Source organism: Octopus sinensis, linkage group LG17 (assembly GCF_006345805.1).
Source record: "Octopus sinensis linkage group LG17, ASM634580v1, whole genome shotgun sequence".
Taxonomy (NCBI): Eukaryota; Metazoa; Mollusca; class Cephalopoda; order Octopoda; family Octopodidae; genus Octopus; species Octopus sinensis.
This window is the reverse complement of record NC_043013.1, coordinates 33,905,105-33,912,604: the sequence shown is the minus strand read 5'-3', so window position 1 is coordinate 33,912,604 and position 7,500 is coordinate 33,905,105. Positions and strand designations below refer to the sequence as shown.

The following is a 7,500-nucleotide window of genomic DNA, read 5'->3' as shown; positions in this document are numbered from 1 at the left end:
TATATTCATAAAATGATTATAAAAATCACATTAACGATAATTATCAGGTAGTCAGCATGGAAATGAACAATTTATATATTAAATTACTAATTATATATATGTAATTATTTTAAGGGAGAAAGTCAAAACAAGTCTCATCTCGTTCATACTGAATTAATGTCCAAGCATTACGGAGCTACCAAAGCTGTCGGTAGCTTAGTAATGTTTGGACATTAATTCAGGATAGAGTAGTTAAGTCTTGTTTCAATAAATTATATATATAATTATTGATTAATTATATATATATATATATATATATATTACATATATATATATATATATATATATATAATAGTTGAAAAATATCGTTATAGGTAGAAATACCATAAACAAGTATAAAAATGAGGAGAAAAAAGATGTTGAATCAGAATTAGATTTAATACAAAATTGGATTCAATACATAAGCACGTTTCAAAAGACAATACAAATATGTAAGAAAAAATTATAATCATAGTATTATAATTAAATTATAATTACTATGATTATAATTTTTTCTTACATATTTGTATTGTCTTTTGAAACGTGGCGTATGATTGAATCCAATTTTGTATTAAATCTAATTCGGATTCAACCTCTTTTTCTCTCTCCTTTGGATCTCTCGAAAAGTTTAAATTGTTCGTTTTGAACTTATTTTTACTTATATATATATATATATATATATATAGATATATATATATATATATTATATATATATATAATATATATATAGTATATGCTGTTGTTGTTATTGTTCTAACAATTGCTTTCTTTTTATGCTGGCATGGGCCAGGCAGAATTGTTGAAGTAGATTTTCTACACCTTGAAGTACTTCTTGTTACCAATCCTCACCTGTTTCCCAGTAAGCTAATATTTCCCCATGGTCAGATATGCTTTTAGAGAAAACTGGAAATAAGCAGCATTATTTGTAATGATGATGGTTTCATATACAACCCTACAACCCTCATGTGGTATCAAGGAAATGGCATACATACACACACACATGGTAAATAAAAAGGGATTGAGGGGAACTGGTCTTTTTGAACTCCTACTTGCATACTAATTTCGTGTGTTTGTGGGCAATGAGGCCCAACCAAGCCATGTACTGGGATGTCGTCAGTAAGGTGAAAGTCAGCAATCAGTATAGCAACGAAATTATTGTGCAAGTAGGAGTTCAGAAAGGACTAGTTCTCCTCAACCCCCTTTTATTTACCATAGTCCTTCAGATAAGATTAATTTAAAAGTGGTTACACCCATGGGATCTTCTCTATACTGATGACCTTCTTATAATACCTGAATCCCTACTAGAATTACAGAAGAAATTTCGGGTATAGCAAAGGTCTTTAGAATTGATTTAGCAAAGACCAAAGTACTAGAAAGCAGGACAGCATATAAATTAGTAAATCCTTTGGGGATTAAGGATGTTGAGCCTCTTAGAGGGGATGACAAAATAACAAGAAAATTGCTGCGCTTCAGAAGACCCATCCAGCTAAGCAAAATGGAGATCAAATGGTGTGCTGGTGACAACCTCTCTCTGCCAAACCTCTTCCCACATCCCATCTTCCAAGCACTTCTCCTCCTCTCTATCTCCCACCCTCCCTCATGAAACATCCTGCACACACTGTTACTGTGAGATCTTTTCCCAACAACATACTTTTCTAACCCCCCCTCCCTCAACTTGTACCCGCTCATTAAGCCAAACCATCGAGCGTTTGAGTAGTCACAACTGACAAGCCTTATGACTGATGGGTGAAACTAGTCTAATGATCCTCGATGTGCTCATGGGGCAGTTACCTCCCTTGTCAGTGTATGCATATTGCTCACTTATAACAGCATTAAGAGTTTTTAACTCTTAAATCTTGCAATATTAGTGTTTCAACATCCTGTCACAATTAGTGACGATAAAATTTATCCTGCATAGTATTATATTGCGCCTAGCGGTTTATATTAATTTTTAATGTATGCATTATCATTTCACTAAATCAGCCAAATTTTTGTGGTAAAATACAAATATACTAAACTACTGGATTTAACCAAGCCATTAACCGTGTGAATAGTCACTACTGGTGAGCCTACGAAACTAAGTGAAGTTAGTCTAGTCTAGTGATCCGAGGGGTGTACATGGGGCAGTTATCTCCCCTGTTAGCGTATATATATTGCACGCTTCTTACATCATTATGAGCTTTTAATTTATTTCTTGTAAAATAGATGCTTCAGCACCCTCATTCACAATTACATAGGCATGTACTTGCATACATACATATGTATGAATATATGTACATATGCAGACACACACACATATATAAAGTACATGTTTATCATAAAATGTCCTTGTCTGTATATGGTTTTGAAGCCAACATTCATAGAAGTAAGGTGACTCACGGTTGCTTCCCCACCCTACAACTAGCTGTGGCAACTACCAACACCTGTATGTGACCACAAATATCTACACACATGTACACAGGCATACATACACACACGCACACACACATGCATTTTAATATACTCTGTGCTTGTATGTGTGGGTATACACGTAAATAATCTGTATACATATATATTATATATATTCAGTCAAATATGTATATAAGGCACAAAGAAATACACACGTATATATGTATACACACACTCACACACATATACGGGTCTGTATGTGTACACTTGCACAAAGATTCATACACTCAGACATGCATACACAGTTTGAAATTATTTTACTTGAGGGTCTGCTTGGCAGTTTTCTGAGACTTTTTGTGATCCACTTTAATATGGTCTAAAGAATTTGCTCAATTTCCGTCTCTTTGAACTTTATTTATTCTTTTTTAATATTGATAGATATAGTTGTGAGAAGTGGGGACCAGGTAGGGTTAGGGAACGAAATGATATGGAAGTTGGGAATGTGAAAGATGGATGGAAGTTGAGGGGTGTATGAGTGTGTATGTACATATACATATAAAGACGTGTACATCTTTCTATGTGTGTTTGTGTGCTTGTGTGTTTCTAAGGAACTTCTATGATATAAGTATCTCCTATCATCGATGACAAATAACGTATTCTTACTATATTAGGAATATTTATACATTTGCTCATACACACATACATCACCATTAATGTTCTACATTCACTTTCCATGCTGGCCTGTGTAGGATACCTTAAGAGGATTCAACGGTTAGTGGTTCAAATCTCAATGTAAATGCCTTTCAAATTAAGAAATACAGGAGAGTGTTAAACAGAGTTGTACCTTCTTTAAGCTTTTCTATTCGTATTTGTATGTATATATATATATATATATGTGGTGTTGTATATGTAATAAGTATGTAATATATATATACATATATATATATATATATATATATATATATATATATATATATATATATATATAATATAATATATATATATATATTATATATATATACATATATATGTAGTCAATCCAAGCAAGAACAAGTAAGAAAAACAGCATCGCGAGGACGTGGTAATGTGTTATTGGACGCTCAGGAAAGGAAAGAAAAGAAAAAGAATTTTGCGTTTCGATCGGAGCTCTTCATCAGAAATATAGAAAAATCCAAAGAAGGGAAGACGGAGAAAGAAAATTGCCAACGATACACACGCGGTCACATAGTGACACATACATTTCCATCATTGTCTTTATACACACACACACACACACATACAGTTGTATACAATTGTATAGAACACAGTTCTATGCAATTTAAAATGGTCCATTGTTACTCATGCCAAACCATATAATGGTTATAACAACAGATGTGACCTCTGCATCACAGAAGTCTTATCTGTTATGCAATGTAACAATTGCTTGAATAAATGGGACAGCCTAATTCTTAATTTTAAACATAGGTTATGCAATACATTTCTCAAGGTACAAATAATAGCACCCTCCCCAATTATTCTCTAACTATTCGTCCACCTCCAATCGCAAGTCTTCTATGTATTTACAACATTTATATTTCCTTGACCTTCTGATCTTCCTACATCGTCCTCTTTGCACCTGAGAATATGCAGGCTTGTATGTACATGTGCACACCTATAGGATACCACAAGTGCAGAGAGAAAATGTACCCGTGTGCGCAGATATGAGAACATATAGTTTTACTGTTATGGGTAAACCGCCAATTTACCTCGAACTACTATGTTACCCTGATGACCAGTAACTTTATTTCCCATCTTGCCTTCTTTTTTCCTCTCTTCTAACAAATCCACCTCTCTTCTTCTCCTGACATTTTTACTTCTAATTTTTTTTCTTTCCTTTGATTCTGTTTAAATGTATATAGATGGGTGTGACAATATATTTAAATGACCCCAACCTTATATTCACCACGATCTTTCCCTAATCAGTTTCAATCTAATCAAAATTCCCCACTTTTTCCCCTCTACTTTTCTTTATTCTTAACAACTTTAGACAATTGCCCACTCCCATAGTTTATTTCTTCATATATTTGCTCTTCCATTTTGTTTCTTCACTTCCATCTTCGCCACTCATTTTGAATAACATCTCCTGTGAGTTAACTTAGGAACCCCTTGACATCAATGTAGCCTTCATTTACCTAAGGTATCTTTGGCCTAAGAAGTAGCTAGTAGAGTACCCCTCGTTGAGCTATTGTTACTTCCAGGGTTCTTCTAGCTAGCAAATATATGTAGCTTGAATTTTAGATGCTCCATTCCCTACATTTGGATTTTTATTTGCATAGTTAGGAACCCTGGATGTTAACCATGAACTAGAACAGAACCTTTTCATCTTATCGAACTTCGATATGGCGAACACCTACAACCGTCTAAGCCAATAAACTATTATTGTCCCTGAAAGTTGTTTGTTTTCTTCTTCTACGGACTGCTTGAAACTTACTAACTTCCTACACCTAGATCTTTGAATCTTACTACTACGTATCATCATATATATTTATGTAAAGAATAAAATGTTTTGAGTGATTCAACAATGCACTTGTGTGTCCATGCACACATTTTATTGTTTTGCTATCTAAATAACCATTATTCAAATTGATTATTAACACTACTTATTAAATGATTATCATTCTTTTGAGAGTTTCATGATATATTCCTAGTTCTTCTCTCTTGCAATTAGTTACAAAACTAATTTAAAATTTTCTTTGCATTTGTACACAATTTTCTTTATATTTACTTTTCATATTTTGTATGGTTAATGTGTTATGCCTTAATTCTAAGTACATATTTTTTCTCAATTTTTCTTTTCCAGATATTGGTGTTCCTGGTTTTCAGGTAATCAGCTTGTGTTTACATTTTATTTAATTTCTATTTCATTATTACTTTTTCAATATTTGCAACAGTTCTCAAGTTTCATTTAGTAGCTTTTGTTCTTGGTCTTTTGTATTTAAATGTTTTATTTTATCACTTTGAATTTTAATAATGTACATACATATAGAAAAAATATATATAAAATAGGGGCAGGAGTGGCTGTGTGGTAAGAAGTTTGCTTCCCAACCACATGGTGTGAACCTTGCGACATGTCCAGCCCAGTAGAACTTGTACTGTTGGTATTCTGCAATCATATAATTCACTGTGCTCCATTTTTAAATAATCAAATTTCGAATGTTCTCTCTGAATGATATTTGCAAGCATGGATCTTTCCATGGCGTTTTACATCATAGCCAATTGATGTTCCAACTTTTAAAAAGAAGAAAAATATTGTTGACGTTTCTAACAGCAGATCTTCATCAGCACTTTTCTGCCCAACTGGGCATCAGAAAGTCACCACGCCAGTGATTGCGTGACACAAAATTTTATGCCCAGTAAGGCTTGCACAATATTTCACAGATCCTCTCACTCAGTTGCATAATCCACAGACAAGCAGGTGCAAGATATTCAGTGCCAAAATGGGTCACAAGAATGCGGGAACGCCTGATCTCAAGCGCAAGCAAGAGGTCCCCAAAATATTTAGTGGCATTCCCTGCATATTTAGTTTTATATCAGAGTGACCTTCTCCTAGAGACATGCTTTAAAAGCTAGCTGAGAATTGCCTCACTCCTGGTGGTCTTCCAGTATGCCGGACACAAACCCAGAATTTCTGGGAGCCAGTGCTATTGTTAGCTAGTGGTTGAACTTATATAGGTTATATAAGTTTCTAGCAATCATCCTTACAGGGCAAGCCTAGTGAGGGTGCCAGTTTAGTTACCTATGAATCTAACATGCAACAAGTTGTACTGGTTTCCATGTTACGAGTTATACTCATGAGAGACCTCACAAGTGACATGACATAATGTATGTGTGTATACACACACACATACTAGCAGAAAGACAGCCACCCCGGACGGTTTTCTGCTAGCCCCTCGATAATATTTTCCCATTTGATTCTCAATTCTAATAATATTTGCATTTTACATCTAATTGTTTCTTTTTATAATAGTGCTCACAACATAGAGATTTCAATTCAGCAGCCCATCCGTAAGCTATGCAGTGTGTGTGTGTATGTGTGTGTGAGGGAGAGAGAGAAAGAAAGAAAGAGAGAGAGAGAGAGGGAGAGAGAGAGAAAGAGACCATTTCAAACAAAGAATGAAATAAACATGAAATGAAAACAATCGGATAAATAAAAGGGCATTACTACGGATGAATATGCCCCCGAAATTGTTGCCACATAACATCCAGAAAATGGATACCTTTTAACAAAAAGGCTTCAGAGTATACAGGGATTTATGGGAAAGAATTTTTTCCGAAGGGGTGGAGAGATGAGTTTCGGAAAATTCACACGATCTGACTTTTTTCCCTAATAACTTACAGAAAGATGGGTATATTTTAATGAAAATTTATACAAATCCCTTTCAAACAGCATAAATTACGATTATAAAGAAATTTGTGGAGAAGATCTTTTCGGGGATCCCCCCCACCACATTTTGTAAACCACAGCCTTCGAAATGATGGGGTTGGGGGCACCTTTGTATGGAAAAAGTCTTGAAAACTCTTATTTACACCTTCTCCCTCATCATCTCACTGCAGACCTATTTTGTACAGTTTTTTTTTTTGCATATCAAAACCACAGGGAAAAGCATTTTCCATAAAAAAAAAACGTTAATATTTCCAGAGGGAAAAGAGAGTGATTTAATGGCGATTGGCTGTTGTTTCTAGCACATCAAAAGACAACCCTCCTCGTTTCTTTATCACTCCCGCATGTATTGATGTTTTTTTAATATTCCCCTCCCCCACTTAAATACGTTTATATGCTATAAAAAAGAAAATTTGAGAAATTATTAAGTTTTTGCAACCCCACTCCCTGCCCCCGATTGTTTTTTTTAGAAATTAGAATATTGGAGAACCTGAGAAGATCAATCCACAGTGATTTAAAAGAATTACGGAAATGTACTTGCATAGCAAGTGACTCGATCTGAGATCGTGTCCTGAAGCAAAAACAATTGCATCGTGGAAGATGTTTGTAAGCTATTCGAGAACACACAAAAGCTGTTAGTTTCACGGCACTACTTAAATACAGTGGTCCCGATG

At 34.5% G+C, this 7,500-nt stretch overlaps 1 protein-coding gene across 1 annotated transcript in view; it reads left to right on the top strand.

The window, feature by feature from the left end:
* The window catches only part of LOC115221044 (thiamine-triphosphatase-like), a 583,944-nt gene that overhangs the window by 562,388 nt on the left and 14,056 nt on the right, over nt 1-7,500 (top strand). The window contains exon 3 of the mRNA XM_036510486.1: nt 5,246-5,268. The gene's annotated coding sequence lies outside the window, so the exon portion shown is untranslated. The remainder of the gene's footprint in view (nt 1-5,245; nt 5,269-7,500) is intronic.